This window comes from Ambystoma mexicanum, chromosome 8 (assembly GCF_040938575.1).
Source record: "Ambystoma mexicanum isolate Mex_15411 chromosome 8, UKY_AmexF1_1, whole genome shotgun sequence".
NCBI lineage: Eukaryota > Metazoa > Chordata > Amphibia > Caudata > Ambystomatidae > Ambystoma > Ambystoma mexicanum.
In genome coordinates this window covers 413,358,737-413,385,428 of record NC_090929.1, presented here as the reverse complement: position 1 = coordinate 413,385,428, position 26,692 = coordinate 413,358,737, and the positions used below count along the sequence as shown (strand labels likewise).

The 26,692-nt window shown below is 48.4% G+C and overlaps 1 protein-coding gene across 6 annotated transcripts in view; it reads left to right on the top strand.

Moving 5' to 3' along the window:
• Positions 1–26,692, top strand: part of LOC138472013 (F-box only protein 6-like) — a 405,487-nt gene that overhangs the window by 114,318 nt on the left and 264,477 nt on the right. Inside the window, exon 1 of one of the 6 annotated variants that reach the window (XM_069609924.1) lies at positions 19,435–19,458. The exons of 4 other annotated variants lie outside the window; for them this stretch is intronic. The gene's annotated coding sequence lies outside the window, so the exon portion shown is untranslated. Of the gene's footprint in view, positions 1–19,434; positions 19,459–25,493; positions 25,630–26,692 lie in introns of those variants that run through there. One more of the 6 variants, XM_069609922.1, reaches the window with a different exon arrangement.

Sequence of the window (26,692 nt, the reverse complement as noted above, 5' to 3'; positions counted from 1 at the left end):
GGTGTTTGTTCAATAACCATGCTTGGAGAGATATCATTACTCATCCGAGCTCCATACTTATCCGACTTACATAAGATTTTCAAATCCGCCCCCCACACAGCCATATCATCCCTAACAGTTGGCATTATTATATCGGATATGCCTTTAGGCAGTGCCTCAATACATTGAATAACAGGTATAAGTGAAGCCGATAAAGCATTCGGAAAATTATCAACCGATTTTACAATTGAGGCTAAAAAAAATTCTGTTTTCGTAGTTCTGTCAAAATAGCCCGGTTGAAAATACCTAGCATCATTGACAGATCTTCACTTGGAGGGAAGTCATTTGGACTCCCCATGTGGATGTCATAAATGGGGTCCGAAAGAAGATCCTCAGAGATAAAGATAGCTGGCGTATTAGTAAGATCTTCCAATTCAGCCACAACATCCCCCTGAGATGAGTTATTATGAGGGGCTTCATTTGCATCCTCTCCAAACATAGGTTGAGAAGGATCCATATTATCGTCCAAGTTCCTTAATTCTGCTGAGCAATCCTGCGCACATTGGAGCAGTTCCTCTTCGTCACCACAAGGAGGCGGAAGAGGAAGCGCCGCCGCTCGTGCCAGGCTAGCTCTGTGTGTGCTGACAGCTGTGAAAAAATCCACCCTATGGTCTTTGCGAAGAGCTGAAAGCTTATTTTTCCCCATAATGTGGTATTACACTCCTATTAGGCCAGCCGTATAGATGAACACCACACTGACTATGAACAACAGACTGACCTTAATGTTAAAGTAACCCACCAATACATCAGCCTTTAAACAAACACAATATCCCTTCTCTTTAGATTCAGAGGTCAAGGCTTATTAGCGACACATAGCACGTACCAGGATCCTCCACCCCCTCACGATCTCACAGCCAAACAGCTCAACAGCTTACGTAGAGCTTACTTCGTGCGTGCGCGAGAAGCCCTGCTCTAGTAGCTGGTTTGCGCGCGGCTGCGAGGGCGGGGGCGTGGCTCCAGGTCGCACAGCTTCTGCAACTAAAAAAACAAAAAGAAAAGACCCACTCAGGACCCCGTTGCTAAGTTCCTTCCAACAGCAATCATAGTAGATCCCAGGGACAGAGCCCAGCCCGACCCAGCCCACTCGAGTACAACCCAGCCCACAAGAGAAAAGCAAGACACACAAACAGTAAAGTGACCCAAGCCAGAGAGACAACAACAACGGCTCTCCAAGATAAGTATATTTACTCTGGTAATGGAAGTCCAATGTAAACAGTCCAGTCAGACGGGCGTTTTGCCGCCAATAAAGAATAGTGCTGGGGCGTGGCCTGGAGCCGATGGCGAGCGGAGGCTGATTCGCCGAGCTCCGGCCGAGACGCCGTTTCCGAATCTTTTTCTCCGGCTTAAGTGGGACAGCAGCCCGCTGAGAAGTACGCAGCGGTGCGTGAGGCGATCCCGCACAAAACCTGCTCGAGAGGTCGGATTCTCCGGCCCCCTGGACGGCAGCGCAGGTCTTGGAACGCGCTCCCTCCCCCTGCCGCGCCTGGATCCAAGATGGCGCCCCACATAGCTTAGCGGGGCCTCCGTGCGGAGTACCCCGCCAGCACATTCGGCTGGGAACACTGAGGAGGAGTACCGCAGCGGTGCTGGTCTCCTTGCAATATCCGACTCTGGTCGGCACCAGACCCTCGCCCTTCCCCCTCACCACGCCGGAGTCCCGAGAGCCGCTGTACCCCCGGAGCTCCACCGCGCCACAAAACACATCCCGCTGACGGCGGTGAGGGTCTCCACGCAACGCCCGACCACGGAACATTCCAGACTCTCGTTCTTCCTCCCTTCGGCCGGCGACCTACCAAAATAAGCACGGCACACATCCCGAGGACGGGATCACGCGGAGGCATCCCCGGCCTCTGCCCCCCGGGCCCACATCCATCTACAACGAGGCCGCCGCCAGGAGGCGGACCCGGAGGAGCAACAGTTGCTGGGCCGCAGTGATACGCCATCTTGCCTAAAGGATCGGATTCCGGCTCAGAAATCGGGGACGCGCCCTGGGAAACGAGGTGCGTCAAGCCACGGAACAACCGTGAGTACGGCCCCTGTTGCTCTCCCCAACCACAGCCTGCATTATCTCCGCGGCTGGGCCACCCAATTGGACTCACACACCAAGAGGTGACAACTCCTGCCCTAAGCGCTCCAACACTATCACCCCCGAGTCCAGGGGCAGCGACATAGGCGCCAAGGTAGCGGATAAAGCATCTGAACGCACAGTGGAACACATCACTCCAGAGCGCTGCCCCCCGGACAGCTCCTAACCACTGACAATAATAATCTTTCAGGCCTCTAACATGGCCGCTAAAAACAAAACCAGAGCTGCCACCATGGACTCCTTTGTCTCAGCCCGGGCAAAGACTCCCACCCAAGCCAGGGCTGGCTCCACCGAAATCACTCGCTCGCACGAGACGGAGCCCAATGATAATCACTCTCAGATAATGGACGCTATTGCCTCATTAAAGACTCATATAGACTCCAAGATAGATGAGTTTAAAATAGACATACAACTCATTCGCCAGGATGCCCGCAACTTAACGGAGAGGGTGACGGCCGTGGAGAAATCTACAGAGGAAAAGTCCGGGGCCACAGCAGCCCTACAATCCGAAGTCTCGAACCTGAAAAGGAAGGTCGCATTCCTAGAAGAAAGGGCAGAGGAAGCCGAATGTCGGGCTAGACGAGGGAACATCAGGATCTTGGGTATCCCGGAGGGGAATGAAGGCCTGAATACTACGTCCTATGTTGAAACCCTGCTGTTACAGGAGATTGGGGCCGGCAAGCTGACCCAGGGATTTGCGGTGGAGAGGGCCCACAGGTCCCTCCAGAAACGACCTCCCCCCGGCTCACATCCACGGCCAATAATAGCCAAGATACTAAATTTCCAAGACAGAGAAACTATATTAAGATACTCCAGGGAAACAGGCCCTATCGTGCAGGGTGACTCTAAGATTTCCATATACCCTGACTATACCCAGAAAGTGCAGAGGGAGAGGAACTCGTTTGTTCCGATTAAAGCAAGGCTTCGCCAACTGAACCTTAAATACAGGTTGCTGTACCCGTCCCGCCTGAAAGTCATCCACAAAGGGCGAGCAATATTTCTCGAAAACCCGGAAGCAGCCAATATGTGGCTAGAGGACAATAACCTTGCCGACGGGGGGGATAACCCAGGAGAGGAAGACTGAACCCCGGGGGAGGAAAACTGGACCCCAGGGACCCTCCGCACCACCCACACATGAAGCATAAACAGCCGGACCCAAGAAGGTAATCCAATTAACAGTATATTGTATGGAAACGACCCTCGTTCGGCCTCGCCGCCTCACAGCAGCCCCACCCCCAGCGGAAGATCCAACCGGGCTAGTTCGATCTTCTTTGCCCGACCCAACTCGCGCCCGATTCCCGGATGGGTTTAGACGGCGCGGGAGCGCCTGAGCACCGCGACAGTGTTGTAGTCGCTGGGCGCACCAGTTTGAGTTATGTTATTAGTTTAGTTAGTTTAGTAGTCTTCGTCCCATTGATGCTTGAAAATATCGAGATGGTCACAAGATATGCTCCAGGAATTGACGAATCAGAGGTCCACCGCCTACAGCCTACCATCCACGCTTTGATGCCGCACCAGGCCACCGTGGTTGTCCCTCGCGCCAAACCCAGAACACAGAACCAATGGCATCACAACTCAATGTGATGACATGGAATGTAAGGGGAATGGGCTCGTACCTCAGGAGGAACCGCATACAGTCTTATCTGAGGAGGAAGAAAGTCTTGATTGCGATGTTACAGGAGACGCACCTCACCGATGACGCTCTGTCCAAATTGGCAGACCGATGGGAAGGGACAGTGAGGGGATCCCCATACTCCAAATACGCAAGGGGTGTGCTAATATGGATAAACCCGAATGTCCCTTTCCAGTTACACGGATGTGAATCTGATAAGGACGGAAGATACGTAATAATGTGGGGAACTATAGAACAGACCCCGATCTGCTTGGCTAACACATACTTCCCACAACATGGAATCCCGTCTTACCTCAGTACACTGAGTCCCAAGCTGGCACATCACCGAGGCCGAACCTTCATATGGGGAGGAGATTTCAATTGTGTCATGGATACAACTATGGACAGATCACTCCCTCCCCCCCAATCAAGTAATCCCGCAATCCGTACCATGGCGGAGACACTGGACCAACTCAATCTAGTGGACATCTGGAGGATACAACACCCAGCTGACAGGATCTACTCGCATTACTCAGCCCCACACAGCGTCTACACAAGAATAGATTATTTGTTCATTGATCGGGACCAGGTCCCGTTGGCGATAGCCACAGAGTACCTGGGGAGATCTATCTCCGATCACTCTCCGTTAACCATGCAATGGCGGCAGAGGGGACCCAGACCCCCGATTCCCATGTGGAGAATGCCTTCCGCGACATTAGAGGACCCACAGTTCAGAGAGGACCTTGCCGAGAGACTAGAGGAGTACGTCGAAATCGACAAAGGATCCGTGTCCACTTGGAGCACACTGTGGGAAGCCATGAAGGTGGTCACCAGAGGAGAAATCATATCAAGAGCTGGTGGCACCCGCAGGCAACTAAAGACGTCACTCGAGGCCCAAGAATCAGAGATCACTCGTCTAGAGTCCACTCCTGACGCCTCCCCAGAGGTCGAAACGACACTGAAAGCAGCCCGAGAAAAATGTCAGCTCTCCTGGGACAGGCTGGAAAAATTCGACTTTGCCACGTACACCGCTCGATCCCACAGGGAATCAGACAAACCAGGCAGGCTGTTGGCCTGGCTGTGCAGAAGAGAGCACCCTAAACACCTACCAACGGAAATAATAGACACGGAAGGTGCATCCCACAGGACACAGATGGGGATCAACAAAGCATTTGCTGAGTTCTACTCAAAACTATACGCTCACGAAGCCCAGATCCCCACCACAGAAATATTAGATACCCTGGAGGAGATTGGCCTACCCCAAATATCCAGTGAACAGAGAACTGAACTTGACATGGAAATCACTCTCGACGATGTGAGATGGGCCATCAGGTCGCTCGCTACCTGCAAGACCCCTGGCAGCGACGGACTTACACCGGAATTTTATAAAGCATACGAGCCCATCCTCACCCCCATCCTACACGAAGTCTACCAAGAAGCTTACGCAAACGGGATTCTCCCCAACACCATGAGAGAAACTATAATTATCCCCATGCTCAAGCCTCACAAACCGCCCACTGATTGCGACTCATATCGACCCCTGGCCATGCTCAACTACGATAGCAAGATCCTCACCTCAATACTGGCCAGCAGACTTGCTAGAGTGGTAGGGTCTATAATTCACGAAGATCAGAACGGATTTGTTCCAGGGCGCAACACCACAGCTAACTTGAGGAGGCTCCAACACATCATGGCCGAAACTCATGATTCTGAGGAAGACCTAGCGATATTGTCGCTCGACGCCATTAAGGCCTTCGACTCCATCTACTGGGAGTGGCTGGTGGAGGTCTTGCGGGCTTTTGGCTTCGGAAATGGCTTCATCAGATGGGTCCAGGTTCTCTACAACTCCCCAGTGGCCAGGGTCAAGACAGGCGGAATAGTCTCAGAACCTTGGGAAATACAGAGGGGCACGAGACAAGGATGCCCACTTTCGCCCATGCTGTACATATTGGGACTGGAACCGATTGCCATATACTTCCGTCAACAGCTCTTCGACGCCGGCATCAAGGTGGGCAACGTTTATAACATAATATCATTGTACGCAGATGATGTTCTCCTGTATTTAAAAGACCCCGAGATCAATGCACCGACAACACTGGAGGTACTCGACAACTACGCGAGATACTCTGGAATCCAATTTAGCAGACACAAATCCTCAGCATTCCCCCTGGCCAGATTGAGAGACGCCTTAGCAGAAGACCTCCCAAGTATTGGGATAAAATGGCAACCCGAGAAGTTCAGGTACTTGGGGATTGAAGTTAGCCACACCCCACAGCTCACACATGAGCACAACACAGAAGTCGCTGTCACCAACCTCCGGCGATCTATAAAATTCTGGTCCAAACTTCCACTGGCAATGGTGGGGAGAGCGGCGATTGTCAAGATGATAATCCTCCCCCGCTTCTTGTATTTCTTTGTGAACATTTGCCACTACGTACGGCCTCCCTTCTTCAAGAAATTGGAGGCCATCATTAAGGACTTTCTGTGGGGACCCCACAGGCACAAACTGTCACTAGCTACACTAACCCTGCCGCATAAAGAAGGTGGAATAAAACTTCCAGATCTCCAGCTCTATTACCTGGCTGCCCAGCTCAGTCACATCACGAGGTGGCTGTCAGACGAACCCTCAGCTGAACTGGGGCTACTGAAGCAACCTCACACCAACTTAATTCCCAAGGAAACCCTATGGAACCCCCTTTGCCGCTCCCCGGAAGCCCCTTTGGTTGTGGGGCTTGGCAGACAGATATGGGCCAGGACTTGTTACATTAGGAAGGTGCAACACCCGTACTCTCCAGACCACCCCATGATGGCAGATGTGTGCAAAACGGAGGCAGACCTTTCCATAGCAAGGAGGTGGGAGGAAGCTGCAATATATACATGGGGAGACGTGTTTGAAGATGGAGTGTTCAGGGACTTTGAATCGATACAAGATATCGAAGGACTACCCAAAGGCCAGTTCCTCTGGTACCATAGGCTCAAACGAACCGCCAAGAAGCAGTGGCACTCCTGGCCAGAAGAACCCACCTCCGACCCTCTACTACAGGAAATGTATGACCTCTCCGATGGTTGGAGACCGGTCTCCAGGTTGTACAACAAGCTCATCGATAAACCTAACCCTAAGGGAGCGGCGCTGAGGGCAAAATGGGAAGCGGACCTCGTAGCCCCACTCACTGATAAAGAATGGGAAAGAGCATTAATATTCCCCAAGAAAGTGTCAAGAAACTCCAGATTTGGCCAAATACAGCTGAATGTCCTTTACCGAACCTACATGACTCCCCACAGAGTTGCCTCGTTCAACGCGAGGGTCCCACCGGTGTGCCCATGGTGCGGGAACGACAGGGCAGACATGATTCACATGTTCTGGACCTGCACTAAAGCGATGACACTCTGGTCAAAAGCCAAGCAGTCCTGTAGAGACGCCGGAATGGAGAGATATGAATGGTCACCCGGAGAATGTCTACTGGGCACATACCCCAGACCAAGCAAATTCAAACACCTGGTGAAGCTAATGGATATTTCATGTATACTTGTTAAAAGGACTATAGCGATGGCCTGGAAGACACCCGCAGGCCCCAGGCACGAACGTTGGTTAAACGAGATGGCGAGATGGACAGCTGCAGAAACCAGAGCTTGGCAGGAAGGAACTACATCCAGTGGGGACGCCACAAGCGGCACCCTGGTCGCCTGGAAGGCTCTTTTGATGGACATGCACTTTGATGCGGACCATAAGCCCCCCTGAACACTTGTAGTGTCTTGTAGTAACAGGTTCCTAACAACACTATGCAGAAGTCCCCTGAAACTGTTCCCCTCCACACCCTGAGAAGTCATACCCTGGACTGAACCACCATCTCGAACCCCACATGTTACATCACACGAAGACTACTGTTGTTTAAGTTGTTTCTCCTTTTGTTTATTTTAATCCATAAGTTTGTATTACCTCACTTTTATTATAAAACCAATAAAATACTTTTGAAAAAAAAATAAAGAATAGTGCTTCCTCTTGTCCTTACAGGCACCCAAAGATGCAAGGTTAAAGAATGAACCGTGGTCCAAATGCGGTCTCCGGCAGCGTATCCAACAGCTCAACAGCTTACTTAGAGCTTACTTCGTGCGCGCGCGCCGTGCGCGCGAAGCCCTGCTCTAGTAGCTTGTTTGCGCGCGGCTGCGAGGGCGGGGGGCGTGGCTCCAGGTCGCACAGCTTTCTGGTAATGGAAGTCCAATGTAAACAGTCCAGTCAGACGGGCGTTTCGCCGCCAATAAAGAATAGTGCTTCCTCTTGTCCTTACAGGCACCCAAAGATGCAGGGAAAAGAATGAACCGTGGTCCAAATGCGGTCCTCCGGCAGCGTATCCAACAGCTCAACAGCTTACTTAGAGCTTACTTCGTGGAATACTGAGCATTATATGTTATCATATTAAGGCACTTAGTCAACACATGTTTCCCTGTCTCACATAATCTTACGGTAGAAACGCTCAGCAAATGGTAGCTGGTTCATTATTCCAGTAGTTGCTAATACCGGCAGATGATTAATACTGGCTAGTAGTATAAAACGTCTTAGCCTAATTGCTGGGCACAAGTTTAAATATAGCTGTGGTTTTTTAAAGGAATATAACATATACGGCACAAAATGGTAGTTCTTTAAGCCTTCAAGATTGGCGTAATTTTCCAGCCAGTCCCATAAATCAACTTTTCTAGATAAAGCATACTTTGCTCTTTGATAAAATCTCCCACATTGTGGACTCCAGCCTATCTCATTTAGATAGCTATCCATGTTGTTTTTTAGGAGCGACTTCCCCGATTCCTTCAGAATTTCCTGTCGCATAGATGACAATAACTGATTGCTCAAAGTGTGCGACATGTTCAGGTACCGTTCTGCCCTTTTCTTAAGTACTAGAGATGTTAACGATTGCAGCCCCAGTTTGATCCAAATTATTGCCATAGGGATGCAGGTAGGATCGATTTAGGGCTTCAAAACCATACGTGATCATAGGGGCTAGAACCTGCTGGAATAATAGACGAGCAGCCCAAACACTAAAGCCACAATGACTGATAGTAAATCGGTGGACCAAGGCTGTAATTTGGGCAGCTTTAATCATTCTAACTTGTTTGCACACAGGTAGTCCTCCTTCATTTCAATACCCAAATATTTTTAATTCGGAGTATAGAGGATCTCTGACTCCTGTATCATTAATATGGTGTGTGCAATCTTTTTATTAGAAAATACCATCAATTGTGTTTTCTCTAAGTTGATTACAAGGCCATTTCTTTTCGAAATAGCGCAATAGTGCTTCTGCTGATCTACGTAAGCCACTAAATGTATGGTCAAGAATGACCAAGTCATCCGCATATGCAAGAATTGGACAATGTTATTCTCCAATTAATGCAGGGCAGTTGTATACCACACCAATCGCTGCAGGTAAATTATAGACAAAAAGATTATACAGTGTTGGCGCCGTAACGCAGCCTTATTTGACTCCTCTATTCTGCTCGATTTGAGCAGTCATGTTCCCCTGAGAGTCGAGTTTAAGGGAAACTATATTATTTTGGTGAAGGAGCCTAAGATAGTACAACAGGCTTTGTGGGCATCCTAATGACTAGTTTCACCCATAGTATTTCTCTGCAGACTAGGTCAAAGGAAGCCTTAAAATCAACATAAAGGGCATATAAGGGGGGATTTCTCCAGCATGGGGTCTGGCATGGATTCACATGCTCATGAATATTCCCCGTCGTCAGGCTGGGAATCCTCGGTAAGAAAAAAATCAGTATCAGTTTCGTTTCTGATCTGTCTTTCGTAGTAGTAACCAATCACTGATCTCTGCGTCATACTGACCACAGCCAATGACTGCCATCTCCCTAAGCCCGCCTCTGGCAGCCATCTTCAGATTTTTACTGCACGTTCAAGTGTTGGGAGTCCTCGTGCTTAGCTCTCGAGCTTTTACTGCGTGTTTCGTGCTTTTTCAGGTGAATTTTCACATTTTTTCAGTTAATCGAGCCTCAAGCTCCACCGTTTCTACTCCCGTTAACGGCTACCCGTTGTGGGATTTTCCTACGCCCCTCAAGGGTGAAGATTTCGTCGAATCAACCTCTTGGAGGATTCCAGAAGATTTGCGGCCTACTCCGAGATGGCCCAGGACGCGAGTTCATCACCCGGACCCAAGCTGTTTCGCAGCTGCCCTGGATGCGGGCTGCAGAATGTGTTTAAGGAGGATGAACATTCGCAATGCCTCTACTGTCTTCATGGGGACAAGACTCATGTAGAGAAGGACTGCCAGTTCTGCAAGAACTTGTCGGAGCGGACCATGAGGGACCGTCGATCCCGCCTCGCCAGCTGGTTGCAGAAGGGCTCAACGGGTGAGAAGAAGAAGAAAGGGTCAGAGCGGGCTTCTAAGTCCTGTGCGGGCGCCCCGGCGACGGGGGCCCAACACCAGGCCAAGCGCCGCGAGTCCGCTGGCTACGGGAGCGCCGAAAGGTCGGGTCGCTCTTCGGTCGCCAGGCAGGGCACGCCTTCCCCGGCACCGTCAACCACGAGCCAGCGCTCCGGTTCGGGGAAGAGGAAGTCCGAGACCCGGGGTAAGCTTCGGGAGAAGCCCCGTCCGATCTCGGTAGAGGGGGAGCGAGGCGTCGCCCCTCCCCCTAAGGAGAAGGCCCGGGACGCACCTCAGGTGGTGAAGGCCCCTACCCAGCAGGCAAAGGCCTCTATCGAGGCGATCATGGCGACTCTGGCCAAGCCGGCAGAGACCCCGCCGGCGGAGACTGCCTCCGGGACTCGGGTTTCCCTGCCGCCAAGGAGGGAATCCTCTTTTCAGCCCATCGTCATGGCCACCATGATGGAAGAAGCGAGAGGGGGCACGGTAGCCTCCTCGAGCTCGGAGTCAGCCTCAGAGGAGGAACTGACCGAGGCCGTGAGGAATCTCGAAGTCCAATTCGAGAAGGTTCGATCCCGTAAGGAAGATCCTCGGGAGATAACCGAGGAAGACGACGATGGCGAGGAAGAGCAGCCTTCCCGTCCGGCGCAGTCTGATCCTAGGCCTCAGGATAGCTTGGCGGCCATTTTGTCTGCGATCCAGTCCTTATGCTCTGAGATAAGGACGAGATTACCACGACCCAGGCCGGAGGACCCGCAACCTGGCCCGTCGGGAAGTCCTCAGAACAAACGACGGAGGACCCAACCCTCTCCTCCACTCGCCCCCGTAAGGCCTACAGTTCCCTCCTCATCCTCCCACGAGTCGGGAGATGACGGTGCGGTGGCCTCGACGACGGGTTCTGACGGCGACGACGACGGAACGGGTCTCCCGTCGCACGGGCCTCTCCGCCCGACGAGATTGGCTCATTCCACACCATGATCGCCAGGGCGTCCGATTGTTCCAGCTCTGCCCGGAGGAGCAGAAAAAGGAAGGTTTCCTCTATCAGCGCCGGGAGGCCAAGAGGAAGACTGTCATCGCGGTGCCTCTAATCGATGACATCTGGGAGGAGGGCCTGTCGGTACTCAAGAACCCCTCCACGGCACCAGCCAAACGGGACCGGTACGAGAAGAAGTACCGGGTCCCCGAGACCGCTCCCTGTGCCTCAGGGCCCAGCCAACGCCAGACTCGGTTGTCTCGGCTGCGGCGAAGAAGAAAGCGGCGGGGTCAGGAGCCTCAACGTCGAATTCCCCTCCGGACGGCGAGGGAAAGAAGTTGGACGCCAAAGGGCGACGGGTCATTTCGTCGGCGGCGACGACGATCAAAGCGGCCAACGCCCTGGCGATCGTGGCCCGTTACGACAGGGAGCTCTGGTTTAAGATGGCCCCCATATTGGACTTCCTACCAGGCGACAAGAGGTCCGAGGCCCTGGAAATACTTCAAGAAGGCGAGGTGGCGTCGGACCATGCCATAACGGTGGCAACCGATATTGCCGATACCGGGTTCCGCCAGCTGGGCAACGGAGTTTGCCTACGACGACGGTTGGCTCCGGGTGACCGACTTCCGTCAGGACGTCCAGACCAGGGTGTTGGACATGCCGTTCGACGGCAGCAACTTGTTCGGGAAGGCGGTGGACGAATCCCTCCAAGCCATAAAGACGGACACAGAGACGGTCCGCGCCCTAGGAGCCCTTCAGCAACGACGGCCCGTTTGGAGCTCCGGAGGCAGACAAGGGGCCTCCAAGGGATCCAGCGGTGGCTCGTCGTCCTACCGCCAGGCGGCACGCTCCTCGTCTCAAGAGGCCTACAGGGGTCGGGGCAAGCAGGGAGCACCTCGCCGCCGTCGGCAAGGTGGCCAGGGCGGCAAGGCCACCACCACCAAGCAGGACTGAACCGGCCGTGGCCTCAGGCCCCCACCGAAGCACCCCGGTGGGAGGCCGGCTGACGAAGTTCGTCGGCATGTGGAAGTCCATCTCCACCGATCATTGGGTGCTGGATACCCTGGCAAGAGGACACTCTATCGAATTCCTGAAGAAGTGCCCTCACATTCCACCTGTGGCCAGGAAGGAAAGTCACGTCCTGCAACTGCTGTTGGAAGTACGGGCGATGCTCAGGAAAGGCGCCATTGAGCCCGTCCCGAAGAGGCTCCGGGGTGTACTCAAGGTACTTCCTCGTCAGGAAGAAGACGGGCGGCTGGCGCCCCATCCTGGACCTTCGTCGTTTGAACAAATGCATCAGGTCACAAAAGTTCAGGATGGTCACCCTCCAGCACGTGCTGGGACAGCTGGAGGAAGGCGACTTCCTATCGTCGCTGGACCTGGAGGATGCATACTTCCACGTTCCCATCCTCAGAAGTCACCGAAAGTTCCTCAGGTTCGTCGTCCAGGGACCCCACTACCATTTCAGAGCACTGCCGTTCGGATTGAAGTCGGCCCCCAGGGTCTTTACCAAGTGCCTAGCACCTGTGGCGGCGCGGCTGCGCCTGCAGGGGATTCACGTCTACCCCTACCTGGACGACTGGCTCATCCACTCAAGGACGAGGGAACTCGCCGTCGAACACACTGCGAGGACCGTCCAGCTACTCACAGACCTGGGATTCGCCATAAATTACCCAAAGTCCCACCTGGTGCCATCGCAGGTGGCCCTGTTTCTGGGAGCGAAGCTCGATACAGTGAGGCGCCTGGCGGCACCGTCGGAAGAACGGACGAAGACCATTCTGGGCACAGTGCAGCGCCTGCTAGCCACGGACGTGGCCAGGGTGAGGTCCATCAAGTCCCTCCTGGGGATGATGTCCTCTTGCATCTACCTGGTGCGCCTATGCAGACTACGGATGCGCCTTCTTCAGGAATTTCTCGACGCCCGTTGGATGCAGGCGACGGGCACCTTCGAAGACAGGGTCCTCCTCAACGAGGTGTTCCGGCGGGCGATTCAGTGGTGGGGCGTTCGAGCGCACCTCACGGCGGGCAAGGACTTTCAGACGCTGGCGTACCAGGAGACGGTGACGACGGACGCTTCCCTGGAAGGTTGGGGCGCCCACACCGGAGATCTCCACGCAAGAGGCCTCTGGCTCCCGGAGGAGAAGTTCTTGCACATCAACATCCTGGAACTCCGAGCCGTGTTCTGGGCTCTCAAATCGTTCCTCCCATCACTCAAGGGCAAGGTGGTGCGGATCTTCACGGACAACACCACGACAATGTTTTACATACGGAAGCAGGGAGGTACCAGATCCCCAGCCCTATCCAAGGAGGCACAGGATCTGTGGCACTGGGCGGTCGCCCAGGGGATGTTCCTGGTTCCCTTCCACCTGGCAGGAGAAAGAAACACCATCGCCGACTCGCTCAGCAGGGAGCTGCGCGTGTGTCACGAGTGGGAGCTGCGCCAGGATCAGGTGGATCAACTCTTCTGACGATGGGGCAAACCCCAAATCGACCTGTTCGCAACAGCGACGAACTCGAAGTGCCAGAGGTTCGGCAGCAGGTTTCCCCAGCCGAGAAGCATGGGCGATGCGTTCTCGTTCCCCTGGGACGGCCTATACCTGTATGCGTTCCCTCCGTTGCCGTTGCTGCTTCGTCTCATCAACTAGCTCAAGAGGTCCCGGTGCAGGATGATCCTCGTCGCACCGGCGTGGCCTAGGCAGATCTGGTTCCCGGACCTTCTGGACTTGTCAACGTCCCCATCCATCAAGCTGTTGGCGGACGCGGATCTTCTCTCCAGAGAAGGAGGCGCCATCTTCCACCACGACCCGGCGTCGCTGAACCTGCAGGCTTGGCTCCTGCAGCGCTAGAGTTTGGAGGGTACGATATACCGGCCGACTGCAGAGAGGTTCTTGCAAAGGCCAGGGCGTCCTCGACTCTCAAATGCTACGGTCACAAGTGGAAGAGGTTCTCTATCTGGTGACGAGCACAGAAGATCAACCCCCTACGGATTACGGCCCCTCAGGTGCTTCCGTAACTGCTATCGCTGGCAAAGGCTGGGCTAGCCCATGCATCCATTAAGATTCATCTGGCGGCGATCTCCAGATATACCAGAACCACAGGACGGACGTCCCTGTGGTCCCATCGACTGGTGAAAGAGTTTATGAAAGGACTGTTCCGGTCGTTCCCGCCGGTGAAGGCCCCGGCCCCGGTGTGGGAACTTAACGTGGTGCTGACTAGGCTCATGGGGCCCCCATTTGAGCCGATGCACTCCGCACCGATGAAGTTTGTGTCGTGGAAGACTGCATTCCTGGTGGCCATTACCTCCACACGACGACGCACCCCTCCTTCATGCCCAAGGTACCGTCGGACTTCCATCTCAACGAACCCTTGGTGTTGCCTGTGTTCTTCCCGTCGCCTTCGTCGCCGGCTGAGAGGACTTTGCACTCGCTGGATGTGGCTAGAGCGCTGAAGTTCTACGTGGATCGCACAAAGTGTTTTCGGAAGACGTCACAACTCTTTGTGAACTTTGGACCTGTCAATCAGGGGAAGGCTCTCTCGAAGGCTTCCATTTCCAGATGGCTCTCCGGCTGTATCATGTACTGTCATCGGTTGGCTAACCGACCGCTGCCTGGCCGTCCGAGAGCCCATTCCACCAGAGCGATCGCGGCTACCACGGCGTTCCTTTCTGGTGTGCCCCTGCTGGACATATGCAGGGCTGCTACGTGGAGGTCGACGCACACCTTCAGGAAATTCTACTGCGTCGATCGGGATTCCAGGGAGGAGTCCAGGGTCGGCCAAGCAGTGCTGCGCAACCTGTTCGCCTGAGGTGAGCCTGGTGAGGAGGTAAGATTGCTTGATGTTGAGTTTGATGTAATGCTTAATGTTGAGCCTTTGCCACCTCCCGTGGTTGTGCATGTGTGTACTGCTATGTATTCTTTATTCATGAGCATGTGAATCCATGCCAGACCCCATGCTGGAGAAGGAACAAGTTACTTACCTGTAACTGTTGTTCTCCAGCATGGGTCTGGCATGGATTCACATGCGAACCCTCCCGCCTACCCCTCTGCGGCTCTTCACTTGGTCATACTGCCACTTCACGTGCTTCCAAATCTGAAGATGGCTGCCAGAGGCGGTGCTTAGGTAGAGGGCAGTCATTGGCTGTGGTCAGTATGACGCAGAGACCAGTGATTGGTTATTACTACGAAAGACAGATCAGAAACGAAACTGATACTGTTTTTTTTTTCTTTACCGAGGATTCCCAGCCTGACGACGGGGAATATTCATGAGCATGTGAATCCATGCCAGACCCATGCTGGAGAACAACAGTTACAGGTAAGTAACTTGTTCCTTGTCAGTTGTGGCATGGGTATTAGCAAATGAAGAAATCCAGTTTTCAATATTATCAATACACATCGTCTGGAATAAACTAATATCCAAATAGCTCAAAAAAGGTAGCAGGCGCTCCTCTCCAGAACGAACATGGCATGATAACATGTTCTGAGATGAGTTTGCAGCACACGCTTTTTGCCCACTGTACCTTTCACAGATGGGAAATATCCATTTGCATATCAGTCTTTGACCCGCCCACATGGGCAGTCCAGCACCGAAATGCTATGGAAATTCCTCTCTGAACAAGATCCAGATCACATACAGCAGACAATGTGTCGGCCACTTTTAAGATGTTCTTTTTGGACTAGCAGACATGTGTAGTGGTGTGGTTAACCCTTAAGTTCCCCATAGGTTTCACATTATGGTTAACTTCACCAGAAGTTATAGTTAGCCCAAGCGATTCATGGTCACTCCATACATTCTTCGTCACCTCCATATCCTTAACACGCACCGCAATTTCAGGGTTAACAAAAATGTAATCCAATGTACTCCTATATCCGCCGTTCTCCCAGGTTTCTTTACCTGGATAATCACTATGCATTTGACGATTTATCATTTCCATATCCCACATTTCAAAGAAACTAAGCCAATACAGCCCCTCCGGGGTCTTGAGTTGAATGTGTCATTGTACTCTTGGATCTTAAGTGGGGGTTAATCGTTGTCCCTGCCCACCTCTATTATATGACAATTGAAATCCCCCACGATAACAACAGATTTATTTCCCTGATTCAACGTCCAGTTTATCAGAATATCGTTGTAGTGTTTCCCGGATCTTTTCACTCTGTATGGCTCCCAGTGGGCTGTAAAGGCTTAGCAACAACATTTTCTCCAATATTGCTTCAGCTGGAATCTCCAGCTCTACAGCAATCAAAGTCCTCTAGTTTAGTATCAGTGCGGCGCGATTTTACATTATGTCGGACGCCAACAATTTTTGCAAGAGGTTGGTACAATGTATAACCATTCAACACTATCAGGGCAGTAAGCCATATCTCCTTAAGGCATATACAAGTATATTTACTTATATAGACAACAAGCCTTCAGGAGAGAGTAAATTGCTAAAGCCCCTGCAGTTCAATGAGAGGATCGAGCAACCTCATTCCTTTTGGAGTACCACTGGGAGGGACTCAGCCAACCATTTTAAAATCTTTATAATGTCAGCCAACTGGGCCTCCTTCCCTGCTGATCTTAGGCTCTACTACCAGTTTCCTTGGGCATTCAGGATCTTCTTTTTCTGGGTCAGCGTCAATGTCCACATCAGCCTCTAGTAGATTCTTTTTATACATAGGCATCATTTTGGGCAGATGCCAAGAATTTACAATGAATAGCCGATACATTTCTATTCAGACCATTGAGTGGTTCAACATATTCAAAATCTTCTGATCGCAAGACTCTCATTTGTGGAATAGAGTGCAGTCTGGTTAAGAATTCAGTTCTCGTGAGCCAATCGTGGTCATTGTTCTGGTATAGGTTCTTAATTATACATATACGGCTATTAATTAACGCTGGCTTCTGTCCTTTACCCTTTAATGACGGTATTGAGATTTCCCTAAACTGGGGACTTAGTCTGCTACTGGGTGTGGAAGAAATCTTGTCAGCTTCCTGTTCCAGTTGTGACGTTATGAGATCAGGTAATTCTTGCTCATCATATTAGTTTCTTATCTTTCTCAGGAATAAGCCAACGTGTAAGGTGCCCAGCCCTTTCAGAATTTCACTTTTTAGCCCGAGCCGCTTTATTCTTATTTTATTTTGGTATTTTTGTTCAGTGGAGCCGTCGCAGGGTCTGGCGATGCAACACTGCAGGGCTGTTTCCTTATTGCCGCCCTCTTTGCTGATCTCCGTTGTTTGCGAGAGAAGTATATCACAGAGTTATTTGTCACGTTAAGTTCTGATTCTCGGTTTGGAGTTGGTTTCATTGGCAATCCGAATTGCTTCAGAAAGATTATTCTCAGTCTCCTCGATGAGATTTATATTTGGCACCTTAAGCAAAGCTACATTTATTGTGTTCTCTAATATTCGACCGCACATTTTCAATAAGATCTTTAGTGCAAATTGCAATGAAGCCACTGATGACTGTATCTCAACCAAAGCATTAAGGCATGAGAAGGAGTCAATGTTTAACTCTGTTTCAGAGATTTCTGAGGGTATTGCCAAGTTTGGAGATACAGATAGTCTGTCCGTTGTAATCATGGACTGCAAATGTTCTTTCGTTGTCCTTCCCTGGGCACCATCCTCATGTTTAACTAATGCAGGAGTCATTGATCTTTGCATTGATAAGCACATCTCCAAGAGGGAGTTCTTGTCATCTCTAACTCATTTGACCTATCTTGGGGATTACTGCCATTTAAACTGTTTGTGTCCCCTTTCTCTGGTATGGTCGAATTCTTCTCTTTTTGTGCATTAGGCGAAACAAATGATGCAAATGCACCTTTACTTGCTGGTACTTGTTTTTTTAATTTAAGTTTGCTCCCGGCTCCCTCAGTCCTTTCTTCAGGTTCTTTTGTATTTTTCCTTCGCAAGTTATAGTTAGCTTGTGGAACCTTTTCATTCGGTTAGCATCTACACTCTTTTAGAGTTTCTTTCAAGGAGATTTAGTTTCCAAATTAGCTTGATAAATTTGGGGAACTCAGAAGCGTTATAGCGGATTAAAATATAGCACATTTAAATTAACTGCGCATTTTGAAAACTCTGCTGATTTGAGTACTCCTTGTGTCCACACAATCCACCCAGGGACAGAGAATTTAATAGCACCCAAATCAGTCAGTATATAACGATTAATGGCTTGATATAGTCACAGCAGATAATCGTAGTACAAAACCTGTACATTTAACCGTTTTAATAGTCTTTGAAGGCAAAAGGGCTGGAAACAGGTTTTCTGTTTGTCGTCACTGCAGTGACCAACCACCCATATCAAAACACCTATTGTACGAGGTCTTAAGGTGCACACTGCTCGGGTCGAAGATGGCACTTCTGCAGTCCCCCAAGGATGCACACCCTTACCGCTGCAGTAAGTGAAGGGAGGGATTCTTCCCACCATAGGCGGTGCACTCGTACAAGGAAGAAATCTTAATTAGTTTATTTTTTATTTTTCCCCTTCGTTAGTGGAACATGGGAATGATTTGTAGGCAATATGCACCCCCCGCCCCTGCCTCTCAGTGCTGTAAAAGCCAGGATTTATTGGCCATAAAGCGGAGCTGACAGAATCAAAACTAAAGAGTGAGAAATACTGCAGCGTATGGAGTGAATGAAACAAGCCTAGGCAAATTAGGGAAATGTTAACCCTAACCCTAATAGCACTGAGACCCCTGCAGGGGTCCTCACCGCGGGCAAGCCCTTTGCTGTTGCTCTGTGGCTGTAACCGCGCCGACCTCACCATCACAGCACGGCTCAGCCCTGCTCCGACTCCGGCTTGGCTCCAACAGCTCCAGCAGGTCCCGGGCTCCCGGACTGAATCTCCAACAAGGGCTAGGGGCTAGAGGAAAGAACCTCTTCCAAAGCTAGTCAAGCCGTACCTCTCGCACAAACAGAAACGGGAACAGGAACTGGGATGAGGCCGCTTCTGACTAGCACTCAAATTGGTGTAATTTGCATTGGCATTATATCCTGGTGGGTTAATGGGCGTGTTGATCATTCAGCATGTGTAAGTGCAAGCCTGCAGAGATTGATGACTGATAGTGGATTGGTGGCAAGGTCTCCAATCATGTCCTCTATGTTGGTCCTTTTTGTTATTTTTTATTTTTTTTTGGTTTAATTGTATAACAATTTTTACAAAAGAACGCAAAAAAGAAGTCCAGCCTCTTGTTTTCTGGAATGTCATAGTTCTTGTTTGTGTGTGTTTAGTTGCGGTGATTTCCCTTCATTTCCTCTGGCTACCGACCTTCAGAGTCCCTCATGGTAGGGCAATTTGTTTCAGGAAGAGGGCAACTGCAATTGACCACTTTGTGTTTTCACCACTCATCAAACCTGCCTACCAGGAGTCCTCGTCTAAAGTTCTTCGTTTTACCAGAATGTTCTTAAGGTAGGTTTCCCTAGCTCCTTTTGTTCCAGGGCACTTCAACATTATGTGGCGTATTGTCTCCACCTGTTTGGTCTCGCAAAAGCGGCATACATTCGTGAGGGATTCTCCTCTGATGGCCATGATCTCATTTGTCCGTATCAAGTTCAGTTGTTAGTTGATTGGGGTGTGGTCTCCCATCGCCGGAATTCGGCTGAATACTTACTCGAAGCCGATGTTCGGTACACCCCTATTTTAAATTGTTAATCATCATTTCTTTGGCCAAAATCCATAATGACTCTAACACAGCATACTTGAACAACATCTTTCTGTGTCCGCCTATTGTTGATCCTACTCCGCTTCACGAGTGGGCACACGGTAGGAAAATATGTTTTACAGTGGCAATGCCGAAATGTATTTAAACATGCCTTATTATTGTTCTTGGGCAAAACTAGAACAGCAATGTGTTTTACATAGGCAATAGTGGTATGTGTTGTGGGATTTTGATCCACACCTAATTCTCAAGCATTCTCACATCACAAGATGATTCTGTGAACCTCTGAAATGGGTATTTATCTCAAATGCAAATTATTTAGCTCTTAGACGTGCTATTGTGTGGCATCTTGTGCTCATCGCCTTCACTGGGGTTTCATTAAGTAATTTGTTCTTAATGACTACAGGTTACAGTTTTATATTTTCTCCAAGAGATCATATGTCGATTTTGTTTTGTACCATAATTGATGTGTGGGTGTGTAAAATATTGTTGATCTTACTTTTGCCCTGAGGATGGCCCCGCCACTAATATCAGAGGCTCTCTATCAAAACTAGTCAGATTGTTTTATAATTAAGATCTGAATAAATATTCTTTGTGTGTGCTTGTTAGAAAAAACAAACTGCCCTCCTTTTCTGTATACCAAACCTATTATATTGCTTTTTTTGTCTTGATAATGCCTGTCATAATGTATTTTTTTTTATTTGGTTTGTTATTAATTGCTTTAAGTGATTTTAAAATGAAAAAGTTTCTTTTTCCGTTTCCTTTTTTCTTATTATTGTTTTATTTAAGTGGGAAATTTTTGCCTGTGACCCACAAGTATCAAGTACTAATAAAAAGGTGATGTCATTCTTTCACAGGAATTTATCATGAAGGTACATACCCTTGCTTTTTTCGTGTTAGTCATCCATAATGTTTCTCGAGTTATTGGGATGTCCCTACTCTTTGTATCGGATCTATTGCAGATACCCTTTTTATTGTCTTTGGGCACAAGCAACATGAACATTTGTTTTACAATTTTAAAATAAAAAATAATTTGTGTTAAAAATTTATTAAACTTTAACAATATAAGAAAGAACAAAGCAATTAAAAAGCAATTGTTTAAAATATCAAAACATACAATTCATAAAATCACAATCGCATGTTAGTTTCCCTTGAAATAAATTTAAAAAAACAATAAAATCAACCACATACATTTTATCAATCATAATATTTTAAACCCAATCAAAAACAGAGAAATTGAAAAAAAGGTGAAAGGGAAATACATATAAACCCAATACGAAGTTATGGGAAGAGGGCGCACACATTAAAGGACAAAATCAAGATGACATCCCGTTCTATTTCTCATCCTTCACTTAAATTCACGCTATACTGTTTTACAATGACAATGCTGGCATACATTGTTCCGACAGATCCCATGATTTACTTTGTGAACAACCGGCATGCAAATTTGTTTGCCTGTGGCAATACTGGCATACACTGGAATTGGGCCAATGGGATTCTGACGGCACAAGCAGCACAAGCATATATTACAATTGCAGTAATGATATTTCTTGTTAAGTTCGACCTTACAGTGGTATTTTGTTACATGGCATAGATGTTTTTCATTTTTAAACATCTATCAGTTAAACAGAGAATTTTGTTCCTTATTTACTCATTAAGTAGCAGATAATGATACATTTTTGGCTGCCAGTTACACAGCATGAAAGCCGACTAAATGAATACCAACAGATGTCTGCTCTTTGACTCCCCTTATTAAAAATTGAAGAATGTCTTAATTATCCAGCAGGCAGTGGAATAGTGAAGAATCAATGTTGAATAATTGACAGCTGGTTAAATAGCAGAAATGATCATGCCAGTTAACCATTGATTAATTAAATAGCATAATCATGTAGGCCAGGCAACCTGCTTTAATGAGCAGCTCAGCCTGAAGCCCGGCCATATTTGGGGAAGAGGGTATTCGTAATCCCAGAAACTATCCCTGCTGGGACCTGCGCCTGCTGATATTTGGCTCAGTAAGCTAGAAAATAGACATTAACTCACACCTCGAGCACATCCATTCAAGAGGTTATAGGTTAAGTGGTAGTCCCTATAACCTAGGGGTTATAAAAAGTGCTCGCCTTCAAACAGGTTGTATTCTGAGAGGAATGGCCTAGATTAAATAGTAATGTTTGAACTTTTTTTCCGGAAGACATATGCATCATTGGCGCCAGATAAATCTTCTGCAAGAGCATTCCTGCGTTTGGCTGTAATACCCGAGTGAGCTCTTTGGAAATCTCTTGTTCTTCTAAAGCAGTTGATGAACATTGTGCACCTGGTAGTGGCTCTTTGTCACCAATATTATGTGTGTCATTTAAATCAATGTTTAAGGTGGAGGCTGACGTCTGTGCCGTAGTCAGAAGGTTGAAAGTAATCCTGGCTTTCATGGGCATCCAATTTAGTGTCTTAAGAATTGGAGTAATATGGGCTCTTTTGGATCCGTTGGTTACAGTGCAGGCTGGAAAACTATAAATTCAGAGGATCCAGCATGGAGCATGTTACAGTAGTACAATTTAGAGCCTATAGTAGCACAGTGTGCCTCCCACAGTGGGGTTCCGATCCACCTAAAGAGCATGAGGTGGTAGCTGATAGTGCTGGAGAGATGGTTGACTTGAGAAGTCGTGGGAAGAATGGAATCCAGAGTGATATCTAGTGTTTGGCCTTGGTTTGGACTTTTATGGTATGTCCAAATAGTGAATTTCTGGATAGATGACAATAGCCTTTTGTTATGAGTGGCGACAAGTAAGACCTCGGTTGTGTCTTGGTTTAGCCAAAGTCCGTTCTCAGTCATCCATTTCACCGTACATCAGAACATGGATTGAATGTGGAAGATTTTAGCCTGATGATCGCTGTCTAGACGGAATGGAATTTGTGTATTGTCCGCAGAATTTTGAAACTCTGTGCCGTGGTCTAGTAAAAGATCATGTAGAGGCTTTATGTCAATTTTAAATAGAATGGGGGGCTGCAGGCTTACTGAAGGAAACCACATTCCACCATTTCTACAGGTGATGCACAATCCTGGACTTTGACTTCCGATTCTCTGTGGCTGAGAGGGAGGCAGTGGCCATGGGAGTCGAAAGTACACGAGAAGACCAGTGTGGCCTCCATTAGTTATCTGAAGAAGGGAGTCTTCGACATCGGTAAGTGCAAGTTCAGGCCCTCTGTCTGGGTGAATGTCCAATCACCAGTCTTCTGATAGTTGACATTCTTCCATTAAAGCCTGCATTTGGGTGGTAGAAACTTTATGTAATATTTTTAGGAGGTAAAGTGTATTTGTTATGAGACAGTACTTCCCACACTCTTCTGGGTCTAGTGAGGGCTTCTTAAGTAAAGATTTAACCTAGGATGTTCTAGTACACCTGAGACCGACAGTCTATGAATGAGGCATTAATCAATTTGCTCATTATGGGGCTCAAGATATCTACAGTGGCAGAATCAGGGGGTGTAGGAGGGTTGGCCGCCCCTCCTGACTCCTGCCCGGTGCCCCCCCCCCCCTCCTGCCTCGCACAGGGCTGGCGCTCTAAATGAGCGGCAACCCGGATTAAAAGAAATCAGTTTTTTAAAAGAAATAGCTGCAAAGCTGGCGCTCACCTTCCGTGCTGATAATTAAAAAAGAAAAAAGAAATTAAGGAAACCCTGTGAGTGTTGTGCTGCAACAATGTTGTAATTACAGTGCTGGTGCGCTTCTGAGATTTAAGTCCTACTGTGGCGCGCCACATGCCCACACGTATCCAGTGTGCTGGCAAAAAACCTAAGATAAGTGTGTTTTTTATTATGCCTTTGCAAGGCATAGTTGAGGTTAAGACTCTCTATGGCGTTTCAGAAAATGACTTTTCTTTAAAACCTTTCAATGCTTTTATTAAATATTCCAGATTAATATATCGAGGCAGCTGCCTGTGCATGCAGAATTTCAGATTTCCGCATTAATGGCTTCATAGATTAAAACAATCTTTACTTTGATCAAGTTTTGAACAGCTTTTAACATGGGGATTTTCGTAGAAAAAAACATTTTGGCCCAAATATATAAAAATTGGCTGCTTTGATTTAACCAATTTTTTGCAGGCACCTAGATTTCTTCTGGAAATGTTAGACTGAAGAAATATTTTGAATATCGACTTGGACATATTGGAGATATGGAGATATTAACGTTTGAAATGTATCAATGTATTTGCCGTATGCGTAGAATGAATGCACCTGTTCCATACAAACTGTACACACAGCGTATGAGTTTTACAGTACATACATTACACAGTTAACATCTAAAAACTCCCATCAAAGGCAAGCCTCTGCTAACTTTAATGTGTGTTTTAAGTTGATGCATAACTGTCCACAGAGCGTATGAGTTTTACAATACGTACGTTATACAATTAACCTCTCCTAAAAACTCACATTTAAGGAAAATCTCAGCTGACTTTAATGCAAGCTTAAAATTGATGGAATAAATCTGCACATTCAATACGAACTGTCCACAGAGCGTATGAGTTGGTTTTCATGTCAGTTTTAAGGTGATCGAATAAATGTACAATTTTCATATGAACTGTACACAGAGCGTGCACCTACGGCACATGCTCCTAGGACACATGCTCCTACCACCACACACACCCTTAAAACACACACTTAACGCACACAACACACACTTTAATGGCACACACTCCTATAACACATGCTCCTACAGCACGTGCTGTTATAACAAGCACTCCTGCAACACACACTCCTATCATATATGTTCCTATGATACACACACCTACTTCACATGCGCCTACTATACATAACATTTGGACGTACAGCACGTGCTCTCACATGCACCTACGACACACGCTCCTACCACACACGCTGCTGTAACACGTGCACCTATGACCCATGCAGCTACTACATGTGCTCCTACTACACACACACTCTCTCCTATGACACATGCTCCTACGACATACAATCCTATAACACATGGACCTATGACACACACTCTTACAACACATACTCCTACCCATAACATGGACATACAACATGTGCTCATTGGAGTATCGAATGCTGAGCACGTGTGCCTGACTGGGTGGGGCTCAAATAGCCTTGCCATCCCCCCCCCAGTCACACTCTGATTCTAGCCATATCCCATACAATGTCCCCAGAATGCACAATAGAAATACTCAAGGGCCACACATACACAGAAGGGCCACCCAAGTGCGTGGATGCAGACGAATGCTCCACTCCAAGATGGCCACCGCCACAGACAGCGAAAGCCAGCTGAGCCTGCATTTCGTGAGGAACCTGCAACTCACAAACTCCATGTTGGATGGCAAGGCTATTTGAGCCCCACCCAGTCAGGCACACGTGCTCAGCATTCGATACACATCAGGTAAAGACCTGCATTAGCCTCTATGGGCGCACTGCAGATCTATGGTGATTTTCTTTGGACTCATATGCTCTCAGCAGAACTTACCTCATGCTTTGCTCCAGACCTGTAAGGAAGGAAAAGAGCACACATTAAAACATCTGAAAAAACTACCAGAATTTAGAAATATCAGGAACAAAAGCAGGAAGGCACCACGATGCCAGCCACAGCTGGACTGAGCTGTTGAACCAGTGAAGTAACTGGTACAAGACGTACCTTCCAGCGCCACTTACACACACTACAGTGAGCCATCCACCCCAGGGGATAGAAGTTGTTTGGGGGTAGTGGGAAAACACAGAGAAGATTTGACCTCCCCTTTTTCCCTTCAGGGCAATCTACATCATGGGGCACAGCAGAGGGTTGCGGCCTTCCACACCATACCTTCCCATCCCTTCCACCCTGAAGGCGTTAGAGCACCTCTCGAGTGCCATTTGTGGTTCGGGTGGGAGTGGTGAGAGTGATTGCGAGGTGCTCCAGGACATCCCTGCAAGAACCACAGGTAAGCATTACAGGCACATGCACGTACAACACATTCTTATGACATATGCTCCTACTACACACAATACTACCACACATGTTCTTACAACACAAACCTTAATGATACACATTCCTTTTGACACATGCTCCTAAGGCACACCACATGCTGCTATAAAATGTGCTCCTACTACACACACTCATCTAATACATGTTTCTGTAATCCACTACTACAAACGCATTTACTACACATAACATATGGACGTACGACATGCACTTACCATGCATGCTCCAACTACACACACCTTTAAGATGCACACTCTTACAGTGCAAACTTATCACAAACTCTTAAGACACATATTCCTACAACACACGCTCCTACAACACATGCTTCTATGACAAGTGCAGCTACTACACATGCTCCTACTACACACACATGCTCCTACGACACGCACTCCAACAACATGTGATTCTACAACACATGGTCCTACGACACACTCTCTTATAACACATGGTCCTACGGCACACACTCTTATAACACATGCATCTACTACACATAACCTGTGGCTGTATGGCACATGCTCTCACGTGTACCTAAAGCACATGCATGTACGGCACTTTCTCCTATGACACATGCATGTACGGCACTTTCTCCTATGACACATGCTCCTATGAAACATGCTTCTACGACACACACTCTTAAAACACAAACTGTAATGACACACATTCCTACGACCCATGCTCCTAGGACACATTCTCTTACCACACACACTCTTATGACACACTCTGTAATGACACACTCCTACGACACATTCTCCTACAACATGAGATGCTATAGAATGTGCTTGTACAACACACACTTCTACAACACACGCTCCTACAACATACACATGCATTTAAGACACATATACTTATCTCACACACACACACACACACACACACACACACACACACACACACACACACAAAATAGTTAAGGTTAAACTAACAAACTTAAAGTCTACAAAAAATAGAAATAATAAAGTTAAGGTAACAACATAATAAACTGTATTAATACATATAAAAAATATTATATTTAAATCAACTAT